Source organism: Bubalus bubalis, chromosome 9, assembly GCF_019923935.1.
Source record: "Bubalus bubalis isolate 160015118507 breed Murrah chromosome 9, NDDB_SH_1, whole genome shotgun sequence".
NCBI lineage: Eukaryota > Metazoa > Chordata > Mammalia > Artiodactyla > Bovidae > Bubalus > Bubalus bubalis.
The window spans coordinates 68,576,427-68,585,937 of NC_059165.1; positions in this window are offsets into that span (position 1 = coordinate 68,576,427).

The following is a 9,511-nucleotide window of genomic DNA, read 5'->3' on the forward strand; positions in this document are numbered from 1 at the left end:
GGGCATACACACTGAGGAAACCAGAATTGAAAGAGACATGGGTACCCCAAAGTTCATTGCAGCACTGTTTATAATAGCCAGGACGTGGAAGCAACCTAGATGTCCATCAGCAGATGAATGGATAAGAAAGCTGTGGTACATATACACAATGGAGTATTACTCAGCCATTAAAAAGAATACATTTGAATCAGTTCTAATGAGTGGATGAAACTGGAGCCTATTATACATTTTATTTTATTTTTTAATTTTATTTTATTTTTAAACTTTACAATATTGTATTGGTTTTGCCAAATATCGAAATGAATCTGCCACAGGTATACATGTGTTCCCCATCCTGAACCCTCCTCCCTCCTCCCTCCCCATACCATCCCTCTGGGTCATCCCAGTGCACCAGCCTCAAGCATCCAGTATCGTGCATCGAACCTGGACTGGCGTCTCGTTTCATATATGATATTATACGTATTTCAATGGCATTCTCCCAAATCATCCCGCCCTCTCCCTCTCCCACAGAGTCCAAAAGACTGTTCTATACATCCATGTCTCTTTTGCTGTCTCGTATACAGGGTTATTGTTACCATCTTTCTAAATTCCATATATATGCGTTAGTATACTGTATTGGTGTTTTTCTTTCTGGCTTACTTCACTCTAGCCTATTATACAGAGTGAAGTAAGCCAGAAAGAAAAACACCAATACAGTATACTAATGCATATATATGGAATTTAGAAAGATGGTTTTTTGTTTTTAATCCAATCAACCACCTACATCTTTAGATTGGAGGATTTAGTCCATTGACATTTTCTTTTAGGATAGTTTTATTATTACTGAATTCTTTTGGTTTTTGCTTGTCTGAGAAGTTATTTATCTCTTCTTCTAAATGGTAATCTTGCTGAGTAGAGTATCCAAGTTTCAGATTTTTGTGGGTTTTTTTTTTTTTTTTTTTTTGGTTGTTGTTGTTGCTGTTTGTTTCTTTTAGCACTTTGACTATGTCATGTCACTCTTTTCTGGTCTTCACAGTTTCTGCAGAGAAATCAACTGATAGCCTTATGGGGATTTCCTTTGTGGCTCTTTGCTTTTCTCTTTCTGCCTTCAGAAAACTCTTTTTATCTTTAACTTTTGCTGTCTTAATTATTATATGTCTTGATGTGCTGTTTGGGTTCATCTTATTTGGAATCCTCTGTGTTTCTTGTACCTGGATATCTGATTCCTTGTTTAGGTTTAGGAAGTTTTCAGTCATAATTTCTTCAAATACATTTTCAATATCCTCCTTTCTCTTCTCCTTCAGGGATCTCTGATCTGAATGTTGGCATGTTTAATGTTATTACATAGATCTTATATATTGGTTTCATTTTAAAAAATGTGTTCCTCTGTCTGCTGCTCTAATGAGGTGATTTCCATTAATCTACTTACATATCACTTGTGTGTTCTTCTATGTCATTTAGTTTTCTATTCATTCCTTCTATGGTGCTTTTAATCTCAGATGTTGAATTATCTATTTTTGCTTGGGTCTTCTTTTTTTTAATTTAATTTTTAATTTTTCACTGGTTATTCTATCTTTTTGTTATTCATTTTATTTTTTTCAATTTTTAATTGAAGGATAATTGCTTTACAATATTGTGTTGGTTTCTGCCATAGGTTAACATGAATCAGCCATAGGTGTGCATATGTCCCCTCCCTTTTGGACCTCTCTCCCAGCTCCCACCCCATCCCACCTCTCGAAGTTGTCACGGAGCCCTGGTTTGAGTTTCCTGAATCATACAGCAAATTCCCACAGGCTATATATTTAATTGGAGGAAAATTGCTTTATGATGTTGTTTTGGTTTTTGACATACAACAACATGACTCAGCTCATACTCTTGAGCCTCCTTCCTCTCCCCTCATCCCAACCCTCTAGGTCATCATAGAATGCCAGACTGGGCTCCCTGTGTTATATGGCAACTTCTCACCAGCTGTCTATTTTGCACATCAGTGTGTATATGTCAATGCTACTTTCTCCATTTGTTCTACTCTCTCCTTACTCCACTGTGTCCACAAGTCTGTTCTCTATAGCTTTTCCATTCCTTCCCTGCAAATACAGTCATCAATGCCATTTTCTAGATTTCATATTATGTGTTAATATATGATATTTGTTTTTCTCTTTCTGACTTACTTCACTCTGTATAACAGGCTGTAGGTTTATCCACCTCACTATAACTGATTCAAATTCATTCCTTTTTTATGGCTGAGTAATATTTCACTGAATATATGTACCGCATGTTCTTTATCCATTCATCTGTTGATGGACATCTAGGTTGCATCTGTGTCCTGGTTACCGTAAATAGTGCTGCAATGAACCTTCGGGTACATGTGCCTTTTATAATTGTAGTTGGGCCTTCTTTATACTTTCTAGTTCTTTGTTAAAATGGTCAGTGTTTAGATCAATTCTCTCTCCTGATTCAGTTAATATTTTTTTATTACCAATAAAATAAAATTCTTTCCCTGTTACATTGCTCAGTTTCATTATTTTCATGACTTTTGTCTTGCACTTTTGATTGAAAATCAAAAAGTAACTGGCTTCTATACCCGTGGCAGATTCATGTTGATGTATGGCAAAACCAATACAATATTGTAAAGTAGTTAGCCTCCAATTAAAATAAATAAATTTATATTTAAGCAAAACAAAACAAAGTAACTGGCTTTTTGTTTTACTCAACATTCTCTGTCTCTATGAATTTGGGAGAAAAAGTTGTCTTTTGTGATCTTAAAGGGGTGTTCTTATGTGGGAGCATTCCTATGTAGAATATTTGCCCAGCATCTTTAGTGGGAAGGCTAGGTTTGATTCACGATTCTAGTCATGACTTTCCTAGAGTGGGGTGATGGTTATCACCTTGGTAGATGTATGGCTGATGATGGAGAAGTTAGATCCTATGCAGGGCGTGTGGCAGAACTTCCTCACTGCTTAGCGGCAATCACCACCCTTTTAGGAGTAGTGTCTGCTCTCCAGTTGCTGGAACAGAAGCTCTGTGTGCTGGGCTTAAGTTGACTCTGTTTTCTTTGTGTGTTTTTCCTTCTCTCTCTACTGGGTCCTTTGCCTCAAAGGAGGAACGTGCTGAAGTAAGTGGAACTCATGTGCTTACAGAGATCTGATGCACTACTTGTGTAGGTGTGTGCAGCTCTGCTCAGTTACAGCCCACAGTCACCTCTTTTACCTGTTGTGGCTGTTCTAGATCCAGCGCTAAGTTCTTGTGTGGCATGGATGTGATTGCAGTGGTGAGAAGACCTCAGTTCTTATCTTTTTTGAAGAAAGAATTCTTCAAAGAGACCAAGATTGTAAAATAGGCACAGAGTTTATTGGAAGACAGCTTGCAAAGAAGAAGTTTATTTAGGTCAGAAGCAAAATCTACTCACTTGAAGATGAAGAGTGTAAGCATCCTTATGGACGAGAAGTGTGCAATAGAGGTAGTTTAGGCTGGTAATATGGGGTTAATCTTCTGGAGTTGAGATAGTCACCCTCATCTAAACCCCAGGGGATTGACCCCATAGTCACCCCATGAGGGTGATTATGATCAACCTCCCCTATGATCATGTCATCTGCAATTCCTTATTTGGACTTGCACCAGGAACTATTCCAAATACCTAAGTGAAACTCACGGGGGAAGGGAGTTATAATTGCAATGCTAATGATATTACAATGTGAGCAACCTTACTAGAGGGTGACTTGAGACCCACCTCTGCACATGTGTTGGGCTGGGAAATCTTGACCACAAAACTGGGGAAGTTGTGGTGGTCTGCCTCTGTTTTTCATTCAATCATCAGCAGTTTATGCATTTTTATTTGTGCATGTTCCATAGTTTTTAGAGTTTCTTGCTCAAATGCTAAAAAGTTTGTTTTAGATGCTATTCCTCTATGCCGTATGGCCTCATTAAGTGCAAAGCCAGGAGGTGTCTTTGCCTTCTGCCCAGTGCCTATGAGGGAGGAGGCTGGCTTTGGGTCTGGCCCTGTCTTTCCTGCCTCAGGTGGGGCTGGAGTGTTTGCTTGGTTTGGGTTGGAGCACATAGTCATGGGCAATCCAGCAGCCACACTATAGTCAGAAGTGTGGCTGCTTTAGGGGCATTATTTGAATAAGCTCCAACAATGGCTACTGTTGCCCCACCTGGGCTTCACCCTGGGCTCCCAAATCCCCTCTGTGCCCCTTGACAAAGTCTTTTCCCAGGTCCTGTCCACCCTAGTTCCAGTGCCAAGCTGTGGCATGGATTGAGTGGTGCCTGAATGTTTGCTTGACTCAGACTGGGGAGTGTGGCAAGGCAGCTTCCAGTGAAGACCTCTTTCTACCCTGCCAGCCCCTTGCCTAGAGGCAAGACAGCACCTGAATACTCCTCATGAGTTGAATCTAGGCTTCTCCAGCCTTTGTATCTGTCCCAGCTGTTCTTCAAGCAGACATGGGATGGCTTGTCTCCTATGTGTAGGACCCCAGGACTGGGGCACCCAGTCGGTGACACAACTTTCTCACTCCCCAGGGAAAATGTCCACCTGTGCAGTGCCTTTTCCACTTAGTCCCTTCCTAGGGGCACAATTCCCAACCCGGTACTTTTCTTCCTATCCTGCCCAATTACTTATGTATCTTTGACGTCACACATTAGTTGCTCATTGTTTGTGTGTGTATGTTTATTACAAGCATGTACATATATTGAAGGTTGTAGACTGGGTTCTTCAGAAACTTTGATGGTTTCTACTAAATGGTCCACAGGAATCACTTCCATTGGAGCGATCAGGTAATAATTATATAGGTTTATTAAAATTTGAGTTTTTGCTCTATCAGTTCAGTTTAGTTCAGTTGCTCAGTTGTGTTTGACTCTTTGCGGCCCCATGAATCACAGCACGCCAGGCCTCCCTGTCCATCACCAACTCCTGGAGTCCACTAAAACTCACGTCCATCGAGTCGGTGATGCCATTCAGCCATCTCACCCTCTGTCGTCCCCTTCTCCTCCTGCTTCCAATCCCTCCCAGCATCGGAGTCCTTTCCAATGAGTCAACTCTTCGCATGAGGTGGCCAAAGTACTGGAGTTTCAGCTTTAGCATATTCCTTCCAAAGAACACCCAGGACTGATCTCCTTCAGAATGGACTGGTTGGATCTTCTTGCAGTCCAAGGGACTCTCAGGAGTCTTCTCCAATACCACAGTTCAAAAGCATCAATTCTTCGGTGCTCAGCTTTCTTCACAGTCCAACTCTCACATCCATCCATGACCACAGGAAAAACCATAGCCTTGACTAGATGGACCTTTGTTGGCAAAGTAATGTCTATGCTTTTGAATATGCTATCTAGGTTGGTCATAACTTTCCTTCCAAGGAGTAAGCGTCTTTTAATTTCATGGCTGCAATCACCATCTGTAGTGATTTTGGAGCCAAAAAAAATAAAGTCTTACACTGTTTCCATTGTTTCCCCATCTATTTCCCATGAAGTGATGGGACCGGATGCCATGATCTTTGTTTTCTGAATGTTGAGCTTTAAGCCAACTTTTTCACTCTCCTCTTTCACTTTCATCATTTTGCTCTATATGTCCCTTTAAAAAATTATGCTAGGGAAATATTTGGCAAAAATGAAAAAAAAATATAAGCATACTCTCATTATAGATCAGCCACAAAAAGGAACAACAGTAAATGCAACATTAAGCAATGGGGCAGGGTAACTAAATTAGAGTTAAATCCACTCAAGAATATTGGACATCACTGAAAATGATAATTAACAAGAATAAATCCTAACACTCTCATTGTGATCCTTGTGAGTAATTATTCCATAAACTTCTGTTTCAAAAATGCTATTTATTGTAAAGATCACACCCCACTTCCACAACAAGATTAACATTTGAATTAGTATTTTTCAGTAAGGATGCTGTTTTTTTCATAAGTAAAAAAGGATTTTCCTACAACTTGCTAAGAAATATTAGAAATTATGGAAGTGCAGGTGCAAGGAGGTGAATTGATTTATCTGAAGTCACACCGTTAGTCAAGCAATTTAAGATTTTAATATTAAGTGCAGTTTAATGGGATGTCTTAGCCACTGAAAAACTTTATTTATAGACAATTCAAATACAGTCCAAGATTTTGGATCATCTGTGCTATCATTACTCTGAATTCTTTTTCAGGTAGATTGCCTATCTCCTCTTCATTTAGTTATTTTTGTGGGCTTTTATTTTGCTCCTTCCACTGCAACATATTTATCTATCATCTCATTTTGTCTAACGTACTGTTTTTGTGTATGGTCTCCTTTCTGCAGGCTGCATGACTGTAGTTCCTTTCGCTTCTGGTGTCTGCCCCCTGGTGGATGAGGTTGTTCCAGTGGCTCGTGCAGACTTCCTGGTGAGAAGACGGTGCCTGCTGTCTGGTGGATGGAGCTGGGTCTGGTCTTTCCAGTGGACATGACCTGTCAGGCAGTGTGTTATGGAGCAGCTGTGAGTTTCGTATGACTTTAGTCAGCCTGTCTGCTGATGAGTGTGCCTGTATTCCTGTCGTGCTAGTTGTTTGCTCTAAGGTGTTCTAGCACCGGAGCATGCAGGCTGTTGGGTATGGGCACTCCCGGCTAAGATGTTACATAAGAGCAACTCCACACAGTAACAGGGACCTGGGAGGTCTCTTGGGACAGACCAGAGAGCAGGAGATGATGGACCTGCCAGAGGGAATGAACTTGCTGTGCTCAGTGTGAGAAGCGAGTGTTCCCGAGACCAAGGCCCATCTTGGTGCCAAAATGGGGACCTCCATGAAAGCTCACAATGGTTAATATTCCCTGGGGCCTTTACTACCAGTGTTCTTGCTCCCATGGTGAGCTATACCCAACCCATGCCATCCCAGGAGACTCACCAAGACCCCTAGGTAGATTTAGTCCAGGTAACTATGGAGAAGGAAATGGCAACCAACTCCAGTACTTTTGCCTGGAAAATCCCATGGATGGAGGAGTCTGGTAGGCTATGGTCCATGGGGTCTTGCCGGGTCGGGCATGACTGAGCGACTTCACTTTCACTTTTCACTTTCATGCATTGGAGAAGGAAGTGGCAACCCACTCCAGTGTTCTTGCCTGGAGAATCCCAGGGATGGGGGAGCCTGGTGGGCTGCCATCTATAGGGTTGCACAGAGTCGGACACGACTGAAGCGACTTAGCAGCCTATGGTGATACTGCTTGGTGTTGGGTTGTACTGCACATGAAAAATTGTGTGCACCCTCCAAGAGTTAAATCTCTGTTTTCCCCAGTTCTGTGGAGCTCCTAAACTCGAGTCTCATTGGCCCTCAAGGCTAAATTATCTGGGAATTCTTCCTCTACATGTCACACACCCAGGCTATCTTGGAGGGCTATTTTTACATGGGAATGTCCAGGTATAGCCTATGCAGGTTAAATTTGGGGCTGGGTTCAAAGGCTATTTTTAGTATGAATGTTTGCCACCTCTTTCCTCAATGTATGTCAGCCATTATCTCCTTGTTATGTGGTTTGACTGATGTTGTGGTGACCTCACCCTGCCTTGAAAATTGAGTGAGGTCTCCATTTTGCTCTGTGACTTTCACTCCTCTGTCAGGAATGAGGTCTGCTCTCCAGTGGTTGAAGTAGAGGCCCCCACCAGATCTGTTTCTTACCTGTATTTCTGATCTGTGGTGTGAGGTAGATGGGATTAAAGCACTGCCACTGGGAGGAAAGCCACTGAGTATTCCTCCTCTGGAACTGCTGATCTGTGAGCATGCTCTGTTGCATCACCTTTCACCCACTGTGCGTGCTCACAAGTTACTCCTTTTTTGATACTGCTCTTGTCTCTACCTTAACTGTGGGTGTGCTGGCTATTGGCCCTGGTGTCTCTCAGGCATTGTTTTCACCAGGCCACCAGCATAGATCCATGGAAGTCAGATCCCAGAATTGTAGTAATTGGGCTCTTTACCAGCTGTGAGTGCTACTGGGGCTGCTCAGCATTTTAACTGGCCCAACCCTCACATGTAAATGTCCACAAAGTCCACATCTGCTAATTAGACATATCTCCGCTGTGGGAGCACTTGTGGTGGGTTTGGATGTTTTGCAAGCACTGAGTATATTCAGCCAGTTTCAGGGGTTTAATCCACATTTGTACAGATATAAGGAGAGATTTCAGCTCTTCTTCCTTAGTCACACAGCCCCTGGTACTCAGCTTTGGTTTTAGCCCCACCTCTGTGTATGGGCCACCTACAGGCATCTGCTCCCTGCTCAGGCAAAAGGGGGCGGAGGTGACAGCACAGGATGCACTGGCTCACTTTGGTGGGAGGGGCAGAGGGGGCAACTGACTAGGACACACGTACTCACCCGGGAGGGAAAGGGGGGACGTAGTTACTGATTTGGATGCATCAAACCCCTCTGACGGGAACCTATTCTAGTCTGTGGAGGCAGGGACCAGTGCATGGGGAGAGAGATTGTAATGCTCCCCACCTCCCCCACCTTTTGTGCTTACTCAACAATGGCACTTTACTTCTTTGGTTTTCTGGGCTTCTTCCAGGAACATTTCCAATTGTGGAGTTCCTCATCCCATCCCCTCAGGCTGTCTCTGCACAGCCATCAACAGTCCTCTCCCTGGATCTGCTCTCCAAACTCCACGTTCTAGCACTCAGCCTCTGTCCATGCCAGCAGCCACATGCCTCAGGCTGGGATACACAGGGCTGTGGCATGGACCATCTGTGTAGGTCTCACTCTGTTTTTCCCGACACAGATTGGTTTCTGCACTCTCCTCTGGGCTCTGAAAGCTCTCTTTCTGTCCCAGCTGATCACCCCACTAGTAAAGATGTTCTTTGGGTACAGAAATGTCTCTTCACCTTTAGCTGCACTTCCCCATAGGGGCACAGGTCCCTTCCTGCTTCCTCTTTTTTTTCCTTTTCTCTCTTTCATCTCACCTGGTTACATGAGGGTCTTTTCTTATCTTTTTAGGTGTCTGAGGCCTCTGATAATGTTCAGCAGGTGCTCTTTGAGAATTGTTCCACTTGTAGATGTATTCTTGATGCCCCTCTGTTGTGGTTGTTCAGTCTCTAAGTTGTGTCCAACTCTTTGTGACCCCATGAACTGCAGCACACCACACCGGGCTTCCCTGCCCTTCTCTATTTCCTGGAGTTTTCTCAAACTCATGTCCATTGAGTTGGTGATGCCGTCCAACCATCTCATCCTGTTGCCCTTTTCTCAGTGTGTCCAACTCCTTGTGATCCCATGGACTATAGCCCACGAGGCTCCCCTTCCATGGAATTTTTCATACAAAAATACTGGGGTGGGTCTATTTCCTCCTCCAGGGGATCTTCTCGACCCAGGGGTTGGACCATCTCTTGTGACTCCTGCATTGGCAAGTGGATTCTTTACCACTGCTCCACCTGGGAAGCCCTAATTAGTCTACTACCTTTACTATGTATTTTCTTTACAGGTGAGATTTTAATTTTATGTTTTACTGTTATGACTTACTGTCTTTTCTTTTCAGCTTACAGAAGTCCCTTTAACATTTCTTATAAGGCTAATTTAGTGGTAGTGAAATCCTTTAGGTTTTGCTTGT